The sequence below is a fragment of the Lontra canadensis genome, unplaced genomic scaffold (assembly GCF_010015895.1).
Source record: "Lontra canadensis isolate GAN:19392208 unplaced genomic scaffold, GSC_riverotter_1.0 scaffold5, whole genome shotgun sequence".
NCBI lineage: Eukaryota > Metazoa > Chordata > Mammalia > Carnivora > Mustelidae > Lontra > Lontra canadensis.
In genome coordinates this window covers 4,913,705-4,923,559 of record NW_022630999.1, presented here as the reverse complement: position 1 = coordinate 4,923,559, position 9,855 = coordinate 4,913,705, and the positions used below count along the sequence as shown (strand labels likewise).

At 44.3% G+C, this 9,855-nt stretch overlaps 1 protein-coding gene across 1 annotated transcript in view; it reads left to right on the top strand.

The window, feature by feature from the left end:
- Positions 1–380: 380 nt before the first annotated feature.
- Positions 381–9,855, top strand: part of LIFR (LIF receptor subunit alpha) — a 76,997-nt gene continuing 67,522 nt past the window's right edge. The window contains exon 1 of the mRNA XM_032851355.1: positions 381–590. The gene's annotated coding sequence lies outside the window, so the exon portion shown is untranslated. The remainder of the gene's footprint in view (positions 591–9,855) is intronic.

The window sequence follows — 9,855 nt, the reverse complement described above, 5'->3', positions numbered from 1 at the left end:
CGCCAGGACTCTCCGCGGAAGCGTCACCCTTGGCGCTTCGGCTCCGCGCGCCGACGCACTCCTCCAACTCCCAGGGGCGGCCCCGCAGGCGAGCGCCGGACGCGCGCGGCCGGGCGCGGGAGGGGATAGGGGGTTGTGGCGGCGGGGGCGCGCGGGCGGCTTCCGGCGGGGGCGCGCGGGGCGCGGGCGGCGGGGCGGGGCGGTTCTGGGGGCGGGGCCAGGACAGCAGCACCCCCCGCCGAGCGGCGTGCAGGCACCGCCCCCGCGCGCCGCAGTCCCGGCTGAAGCGTCTCGGCCGTGGCTGTGGCCGTGGCCGTTAGCGTTGCCTTCAGGAGGCTCTGGCGGCGGCGGCGTCTCCCGGGGCTCGCGGAGGGCAGCGGGCGGCCCCAGGCCCGTGGCCGCCTGGAGCAGCTCGGCGCTGGGGCAGGGGAGGCGAGGCGGCGGCGGCGGCGGCGGCGGGTTGTGCCCGGCCCCCCTCCTCCTCGCCTCCAGTCCCCGGGCGACTGCGGACTCCGGGCAGCCCCCGGGCGGCGGCCGACGCGGCCGAGCGGACGGCGGGGGATGGCGAGATAGCGGCACGGCCGCGGCCCGTGAGTGCCGGAGGCGGGTGGGCGCGGCGCGGGGCGTGGGGAGCGGGAGCCAGGGAGCCCGGAGCCCGGTCCCGTGGGCGCGTCGCCGCGAGCGCCTGGCGGCTCGGGCGGGGTGGAGGGCAGAGCTCCGGACGGCTCTGGTCTGGGGGCGTCCGCGAGGAGGGACGGGGGGAGGGGGAGCGCTCCGGGTCGCACCGCTCTCCGCGCGCCCTTGGGCCACCTCGCGACCCGGAGGGCGCTTACTCCGCGGTCGCGAACTTCTGCCCCACATAGGGCAGTAAGTTCTGAGACCATAGGCTACCTGGGGGACGGGAGGGAGCTTTAATATTTATTAACTTTGGAGATGGAATCAACCGATTGATTTCGTGACCCCGTGCTTCAGCTCTTCATGAAACCACTTCTTCCTCTCTTCTTCCCTTATTTATACTGTATTTGATTTACCTGTATTTTTGTGTGTTTATATCCGAAGGCACTAGACTCAAAAACCCAGAGTTAAAGCGTTAGTGATCAAAGTTGGGTTTCATGAAAGATGCGGCTTCTGATAACATTGTCTAAAAGGGGGGAGCTGGAATCTTGAATCCTTACCCGACAGAAAACTGCATTTCTAGTGGTTGTGCATTTACGTCTGGGCTTGAATAATGTGATTCTGGTCCCCATCTTCCGCTACCGAAGTATATATATAAGGTCTTTATTCTCAGTTGGGTATCTTAGTGTGCCTTTTTGTGGAGGGTGTTTAATGCAGGCAAATATTGATATAACGTGTACGATTACTGAGTAGCATTTGTATAGAAATTAATTGTTTGCATTTCTTTTTGTGTGTTCTTTTAACAAATTTTTCAGCAGAAGGGTTTCAGTTTAAGGTTTGTCTTCTGACATGTTCATTTTCAGTTTCAGATTTGTCTTTAAAAGTTTTGCTTGGAGTAAAATTAATGTGATATAGTACTATCATTTAGTCAGGGGTCCACAAATAAATCCTAACTTGAGTTTTAAGCAAATTTCCATCCCTTACAAATGAAAAATTAAAGCGTTTGTATAGTGCAAATGATGCTTGCCCCTCCCCTTAAAATTATTATTTTGCCACAGATGTGAAATCCTCTTTCACTAATATCAGAGGGTTCCTTGTCTAAGCCTGGCAGAAGAAGGGAATAAGTATAGTGTGTTTTCAGAAACTCCAGACTCTCCTCTTCGTTTTTTACATTGACTTTCTGTTTTATCATTAGGTGGAAACTGTTAATTTGGAGGCTTCATTAGGTAGTAACAAGCTCAATTTAAATACGAGGTATGCTTTCAAGGTGAACTTAGCAGCTCTTTCCCTTCCAAGAATTGAATTGAGGCTTATTTGCTTTGTAATAGGTGAGATCACAAGCTAGCCTCTCTAATTAGTGGAGACTTGGATTCTCTTCTGGGAATTAACGATCAGGAACTCTGCTGTCAAGTGAAACCTGTGGATTTTGAAAGCCTGTACTTTTGATGATCATTCCTGAATAATATGTTGGCAAGAGTATAAATTATTCGGATATTAAAATTTATTGGATTAATTTGTGCGACGGGCACTCTGTGCCCGCTGTAGGAGATTGAATAGACATAAAAAGGTCTGGAGCACAAACTCTGCATCTCTGTCCTCTCTCTGAAACATAGCACCCTGTTCTCCCCAGGAACCAGGGTTACTAGTTCCATGTGTATATCTTTCCAGATATAGCTTATGCTAGTATAAACATTTTGTATGTGTTCTTTTTATTTGTCTTTCCACAAACGAGGACACATTGTATAAGCTGTTCTGCGCCAGCTCCGAGCCCTTACTTTAGAGTACTAAATCTTGGCAGTCCCTCTATCAGTACTTAAGAGCTGTCTCATTCTGTAAGAGCTGCTGAGAGTACTCCAGTAAGGGTGAACCATTATTTATTTAACCTCCATTTTATTGAGATATGTGTAGATTGTTTCTAATACCTTGTTGTAAAATTTTTGTAAAACAGTCATTTTTAAGGTTTGTAAGTGGATTTTAATTATTCCCAAAGGCCCAGAGGAGCAGTAATTGACTTCTTTGCCTCACATTCCAGGAAACAAATGCCCCTACTCTCCAGTATACACCTCTTGCTTTTGTATAATTTCATAATGATCCATTAGGATCTTTGGTGTCTTTGTGGGGAAGCCTGATCCATGATGGCCAGGAACTAAAGTCATACACCTTGATTTAACACCCTGCCTCTTTGTTCTGAGTAAAAAAGAACATACATAAACTCCAAAGAAAAATCTGTAAGAAAAATTTACAAGAGATTAAATATTTCTGAACCTGGGGAAAAGACTGTGCCTTTGATTAAATTGAAGATGAAGGCAGTTTTGGTTCCATAGGGCTTGTTTACCATTAGGCACTAAAATGCCTGCCTTCTGTAGATTATCACTAATATCTCCTATTTAATGTTGTTACAGTTTGGGAGAAAGGTATGAGTAACGAGGGGGGCCATGCTTTCAGAAAATATTTGGCTCATTTAAATTAAAAATGAACATTTCAGAGTGCTTTAAACACCCCCACCTTCAGGAGCGTGGGCAGGGGCTGATTGCTCCCCAACCTTCCTCACCCCCAGGAACAGCCTCAGTCAGGATGGGCTGTGAACATTTGCTGACTTAATAAAATAAGTTGTACTGCTAATCCTAGAGATTGTGCCTAATACATCATAAAAGTTGAGTATTAGCCAGTGTTGACCTGTAAATGTTCGTTATATTTATTTTTTAGTGTTTTAAGACTCCTGTAAGCTATAGTTTTTTCCAACTGATCAACTCTTTTAGCATGTAAGGTGTTTTCCCTTTATTATGTGGCACCTACCATTGTAGTACAAAACTGCTAATATTGCCTATATTCGTTCTTCTTAAATAAGTATATATTGAGCATCTGTTACATTGCACACAGCTTGATGGGGACTGCAGATATCGCGGTGCACAGGGTAGACAGACCCTGCTGTAAATGAGTTCACATCTTACTGGGGGAGATGAACAAAAAGCAGAGAAGCAATAGGGAGGTAATACCAAATAGTGCTATGTACTGGGAGAGTAGTAAGAGTTGCTGTAGTGAAGAGGGGCAGGATGGGGGCTGTTGTTTTAGATTGAGCAGCCCTGGAACACTCTCTCTTAGGTGGAGAGATTTGAGCAGAGTTGAATGAGGGAAGACATCTGTGTTTAGAGGTCTGAAGGAAGAGTGGCTCAGGCAGAGGGAACAGTAAGTGCAAAGGCCCTGCGGGGGGGGGGGTGGTGTCTGAGCCCCTCTCTTGGGAGGTACTGGGGCTGTCTTTGTGGCTGGGGTTTATGATGGAAAGGGGATGGGGAGAGTGGCAGGCCGGAGCCCGCAGGCACTGCATTTGGTGCACTGGGTGTTCAGGTGTGTGTGAAGGAATGTTCGCTGACATGGAGTAGGCCGTGGATGGTGGTGGTCCTCCACCTGCCGGATGCTCCAGGAGAATGGGCGGGGTTTGATAGATCCCCATTCTTCCTCACCATAGCTGTGGTCAGGATGGGCTGGGAATATCTGTTGAATTAATGAATAATCAGAGTTTAAAAAAAAAAAAAACCTTGCCTGGTTTTGGTCAAACTGCTTAGATTCAGGAGTCTCATTTGAGCTTTGCATTTTGGCTCTGGCTCTTGATGTTACCAAATCAGTTACACACCTCATCCTCTCGAAGTTAGTTGTTTTTTTGTTGTTGTTATTGTTTTTACATTGGTTGTATTTGACTGCTTTTCCATGAAATTAAAGCATGAAGCCTTAAAAACCTACCTAATTTTCCAGGACATTATAGTGATTTCTGAGTGATGTAGTCAGAAGTTTCATCTTTGATTTCAGTAGATTTGCTAGCTGCTTTAGTATAAAATTTTCAAAGATGCCCCCCTTTTTTGTATACTGAATGTATTAATTCCTTTGGGCAGATGTCAGACTAATGAGCAAATAAAATATATGTACTCTATGCAGGTACTTTTATTCTGACAGGAAGAATGTGTTCATGTTCTATTTTAGGGACTATCAGGAACCGTGGTATTTCCTCTTCCCAACTTCTAATCTGTTTGTCATTCTAAATACATGTTCCTTTATGTTAATTGAAAGCGTGGGAAATGAGTTTTGAGCCAAGAAATTGTTACACATGTCTAATAAGAATCTGTTATCTTTCTCTTGACCGTGAGTTTTTGGCTTCTGTCTGCCATTAGGAGTTTTGTCATCTTGCGGAATGAGGGTTCTGAATTGTTTAATTTGCTGTTCTAATTGGTTGATGCCAGAACCAATAAGTTGTGTCTAGGTTTATCTTTCCAACTTTTTCTCATAAGCTCTGCACAAACACTAGGTAAAGGATGGCTTCCGCGATTCCTCTAAGGCTTAAGGAGAGTCAGCTTTGTCCTTTGTCACTGCCCCTGCAGTAAAAGCTCTTCATGTAGCCGAAGCATGTACACATCTGTTTTATATGTAATTGGTTGTGGTGACTTAGCGGCTTAGATGGTTGAGTTAAAGTACTTCTACTACTTTTCTTCTATTTCCTCTGTGAACTATAGAGATGCAGGAATTGCAAATTTGTCTTACATCATCTAAAATTACAGCACATAAACCCTCTCACCAATCGTTGCTGCTCATGTCCCTCACTTGGGCAAAGGTGTTTATCAGATATCGTTTTATGGTTTTATGTTGAAAGTTGAGAAAAAAATTCTGGTGGGTGAATTTTTCATGGAATTTTGTACTGAGGTGAGAAAAATCTTGGCTTTTACAACCGTTCTCCTGGTTTGTAGGCCAGGTGCAGAAGAATCTTGGAATCCTCCTCTGTGCCTGTAATTGAGATTCTCTCTGGATTATTAAGTGACAGTATCTGGACAGACCACAAGGAGGCGATATCACTTCCTGAAAGTGTGCGTGTGGCACTTCCCTAAAGGGGGGATTTGGAGGCTGAGGCCCCTTGCTGTGCATTTCCTATGACTGCTGTGCGAAGCAGCCCGCAGGGAGACCCTGGATCTGAGGACACTTTGAAATGGTGGTGGCAGGAACATCTGGTGGAAAATAACAAGTGGTGGCAGAAGAAGTGCTTCCCATTTCTAATATTAGAAATGCTAATGGGGCCATGAGCTGTAGACGTTCTGCAGTCAGAATCCTGTGTGTCCGCTGAGTCGAGGGTGGGTGTAAGCTGCAGAGAAGTGAGCATCCACCAGTGCTGCAGCCCCTGAGGGCACCAGGGTGCCTCCTGAAAGCTGTGGTGCCAGCCGTTCCTGGCCGCAAGCTAGGAGGCTTGCTGCGGTACCAGTGAGGTCCTGTTTCACATCTCATTCTCAGTATTTATAGTGCAGTACAGAAGGGAAGGAGGCAAGGGCATTTCAGAAACCTCTTCAAAGAAACCATTAAAGTTGGGAGCTTACATCTTCATTTAATTGGAACCTGTCCTGTGTTGATTTTTTGAAGACACCTGGGTCCACCAGAGTTTTACTGTTTACTATAGATGTAAAATTATCTTTTTTGGAAATCTACGTTCAGGTTTTGTCGAACTATATAGAGCTTAAAATGCAAAGCTCTTATCAGTAATAAGAACTTAAACATTCAAATGAAACCAAACAAAGTCTGGAATTTGAGAGCCAGAAGTCTTGGGTCATCTGGTCAACCTCTTAGTTTACTGATGAAGAAACCGAGACCCAGAGAGGTTACAGTTTGCCCAAGAATCCAGTGGTTCCAGAATGGCACGGTAACCATGATTTGCTGATTCTTCCCTGAAGGGTCCTGAAGGGTCCCTTCCCTGAAGGGGTCCCTGAAGGGCTCCCCCCCCCCCCGCTGCCGGAATAGCAGCTCATTGAATGCAGGGACTTTGTGGGGTCCATCACTATGTCCTCAATAGAGAACATTGTCCAGCCCATAGTAGGTGTTAGGATATTTGTTGATAAATTAATATCTACAGGATTTTAACAACTTCAGATTGCTGTATTGACTATAAGATAGTACAGTATTTATAAAATTTGAAAGAATGTACAATTTCATGAGTTTCTTGTTTAAAAAATACGGCATATTGCTATTAAACCCTTCAATATTAAGCTTAATATTAGCCAGATAGGCAAGTGAAGATGTCGGGTTTTACTTAGTAGCTTGGTACCTTACTGAGCCTGATTTCACTAAATTTTCAAATTGTCATTTCGTAAGCTCAGTCGGCTGGGATTTGATGTCATTAACATCTTCTATATCCTATTTGAAAACACATGTATTTTAAAATACAGCATTTGTTGTCTGAATTGTTTGCCGTTTTTCTAGATATGTTTTACTAATAGTTTCACTATTTTTAAGACTTGAGGCTATATAGGGATTTGATTGTTTAAAAACCAGTCTAGCCAACTGGTGGGTTTGGGGAATTGTCACTTTCAAATGCTGCTGGTGGGTGTTTCAGTTGTCATAACTTTCCAGGAGGGCAATTTTGTATTACTCATGGAAAGCCTCAAAAATGTGCAGTGTCCCTTAGTCAGGCATTTCCATCATGAGCAATTTAAACTAAGGAAAAAGAAATAAGCATGTGTACAGAGACCAATCTATAGCAGTGGTTCTTACCTACACAGTGTTTACAGATACCGTATTCCCATTCCCATCGGTAGCTTTCTCCCCAGCAGTGACTGTTGGTGGGAAGCCTGCTTGGTGGAGTGTCTCAAAATTGGGAAGGGGGTGCTCTCTGAAGTTTGGGAAAAACACATCTCCAGATTCTGGTGACTTCCCCGCAAAGTACACAGAAAAACCCCTCTAATTTGCAAAAATGGTTTTGTAGTTTTGTTTATGATAGTTGTAAATTAGAAATAATTTAAGTGCTCAATAACAGGGAGATTAGCTACAAATATTGCGGTATGTACATGTAACAGAGAACCCTTTATTTATTAACAGTGAGGTAGGGGAGTAATTTACTGATGTGAAAGAAAATCAGAATTTGCAAACTGAAAAAGCAGATTGCAAAATGGCATGTGTAAATTGACCTAAGTTTTTTGGCTATTTGTTTTGGAGGGTAAATAGAGAATGAGCATGTGTGTGTGTGTGTCTGTGTATACAATTTGGTAAAATGCCAGGAAAATTATATACCAAATGTTCGATGAGATTATCTTTGTGTGTTGAAATTGCGGGTGACTATTATTTTTTTATTACAATATTCCTGATTTCCTTTATATAAAGCATGTTATATAGTTAAGAGAATGGGATTAGATGCTGTTTCCCATTTACGGGTTGTGAACTTGAGCAAGTTGTGTCTTGTGTCTCTGTGCTTGTCTGTAAAATGGGAACAATACTATCCAGCTCAGGTATGTGCAGGTTGTGTTTGATAAATGTTACCTTGACCTCACTAATCTGATATGATTAAGGCCAATATTACGTTCCTATTAATACAGAATTTCTAAGCAGAATAACTTGTTTTACAGGTTATATCAGACTCTTGTGAAAAGCATTTTGGGACATTCTGACAAAATATTTCATTGCTTTTGGTCACTGGGAAATAATTTTGCTGAATTTTTATTTACTTTAAAACCAAAATGCTTTCCATTGCCAAGAAATTTTATTTTGAATTGAAAACTTTTTTTTCCCCTCCCCCTTCTGTTTCTGTCTTTAGTAGTCTTGTATGGTAAGTTCTTGAAGGTCAAGATCGGATCTTTACCTTTTGTAGAGTTGGAATGAAATGTGATTGACTCATTCGGTAACTGTTAGGGGCCTTGTTTTTTTTTTTTTTTTTTTTTTTTTTTACCTCCCAGGCAGTGGGTAGGCTCAGCTACAGAGCAGAGGCCAGGACAGGCATGCCCCCTTCATTTGCAGGACATGGAAAGTGCGCAGTATGGTGGCAGGGCCCGGCCAGGAGGTACGCTCACCCACACACAGTAAATGGTATTGCCACAACTGACAGGCAGGCCTTATTTCCTCTCCCGCAGTTCTGAAAGAAACTTTGTTGTGATGTTTCTTTTCAGTGAACACAAACATTGCCTCCTGCTTACTCCATAAATGACATGAGGAGCAGAGAAGGTTATTTCCTTCAGTGAGGATTTACTGATGATTTACATTATACACATGTGAGAATATCCTGGGCTGATAGTCTTAAAACTGCGACCATGTTTCTGCTGTGAAGGACATGCCTTTTTGATGTTATCTTTTATAAAGTTATTGAGATGGGTTCCTCCTAATAAATTCAGGACGAATGGAATTCATGGGTATCCCATTAGAGAAATTCTAGCCTGTGATCTTACTGAGGATGAGGGCAATAAAGCATGCAGCTTAAAATACACCAAACAGCATTAATTTTGGAATTTCCTAATGTGAGGACAGTTCTGAAGTTGGCAACAGTTGACAAATTCTGACCTAAAGTAGCTGCAGCAGTCACGGAGGAAGCCTCAGAACTTTCATGACAAGCGGTGACCTTGCATTTCATGTTTTCCCTCATCTGGCCCTAATAAAAGAAGATGGTTTCTCTAGTCTTTTTTCCTCGTGCCTCTAAAATGCATGGAAAGTTAAGTCATGTCACAGGTCAGAGGCACCAGCAGAACCAATATTTTATTTGTCACTTATGTTTTTTCTGCCTGCTCTCTTGCTTTCCATGGTCCACCTTACTCCTTCCTTCCCGCCCCCACTAGAACCAGCAGTAGCTTTCTTTTTTTTTTTTTTGATGAGGGGCGATCGCTTTCCAGAAAGAAGCGCTCTTTCTCTCTCTCAGTGGGATGGACTGAGTATGTATTGGCAAGAAGAGAGCAGCCAAGCTGTGTTGACATGCAGACAGGAGGCTGTTGGGTAGACATTGCATTTAGCCCGCTTGCCTTTTCTCAAACGCCAGCTTCGATAAAAGTACAGATGTCTCTGTTTGGGAACTTTTCAGCTCACTGCTGCATAGTCAGGGCTGTGGTTGCTCTACTCAGACATTTCAAGGGCTGTATTGCTGGGATCAGAAGCTCAAATGCTTACAGGTGCAGTGAAGGTCAGGTGCCTGGCTGAGTGGGTCTGATCTGCCAGCTGTCTTTGTGCTTTTGGGAGAGACAATAAGAAATATCTTTTACTACGAGGTGGGCAACAGTGACAATCTAGATGGTAAATGGCAACTGAAATTTGTCTCTGTTCTGGAGACCAATAATAAAAGACACTGGGGGACGTTGGATGTGGGGCAGTGTGAGCTTAGTTTGGAAGGGTGGGTTGCTTTTTGTTAAATGGGCAAGGACAGATTCTGGGCAGAGCGCACATCATGTGTGGTGACACAGAGGCCAGCCCAGTCTGGCATGTTTGGTGGGACCCGAGCACAGGGGCGATGTGGGCAGAGGT